This window comes from Corapipo altera, unplaced genomic scaffold (genome assembly GCF_003945725.1).
Source record: "Corapipo altera isolate COAL_440 unplaced genomic scaffold, ASM394572v1 60844, whole genome shotgun sequence".
NCBI classification, from domain to species: domain Eukaryota; kingdom Metazoa; phylum Chordata; class Aves; order Passeriformes; family Pipridae; genus Corapipo; species Corapipo altera.
In genome coordinates, this window is record NW_020887567.1 from 3,278 (window position 1) to 3,905 (window position 628).

The window sequence follows — 628 nt, forward strand, 5'->3', positions numbered from 1 at the left end:
AGTGTCCCTGTCCGGGTCCCCCCCTGTCCTCACTTGCTCTGGAGGTCTCGGGGGTCCCAATCCCGGTCCCCCCCCCATCTCACCTACTCTGAGGGTCCCGGGGGTCCCAGTCCGGGTCCCCCCCCGTTCTCAGCTGCTCTGGGAGTCCCGGGGGTCCCTGTCCGGGTTCTCACCTGCTCTGAGGGTCCCGGGGGTCCCAATCCCCGTCCCCCACCTGTTCTCAGCTGCTCTGGGGTTCCCGGGGGTCCCTGTCTGGGTTCTCACCTGCTCTGGGTGTCCCGGGGGCGTCTCTGGGGGTCCCGGGGGGTCTCTGGGGGTCCCGGTCGGGTCCCCTCCCGTTCTCACCTGCTCTGGGGGTCCCAGGGGTCCGGGTCGGATCCCGGGGGGTCTCTGGGGGTCCCGAGGGGTCTCTGGGGGTCCCGGTCGGGTCTCCTCCCGTTCTCACCTGCTCTGGGTGTCCCGGGGGCGTCTCTGGGGGTACCGGGGGGTCTCTGGGGGTCCCGGGGGGGTCTCTGGGGGTCCCAGTCGGGTCCCCTCCCATTCTCACCTGTTCTGGGGGTCCCAGGGGTCCGGGTCGGGTCCCGGGGGGTCTCTGGGGGTCCCGGGGGTCCGGGTCGGGTCCCGGGGG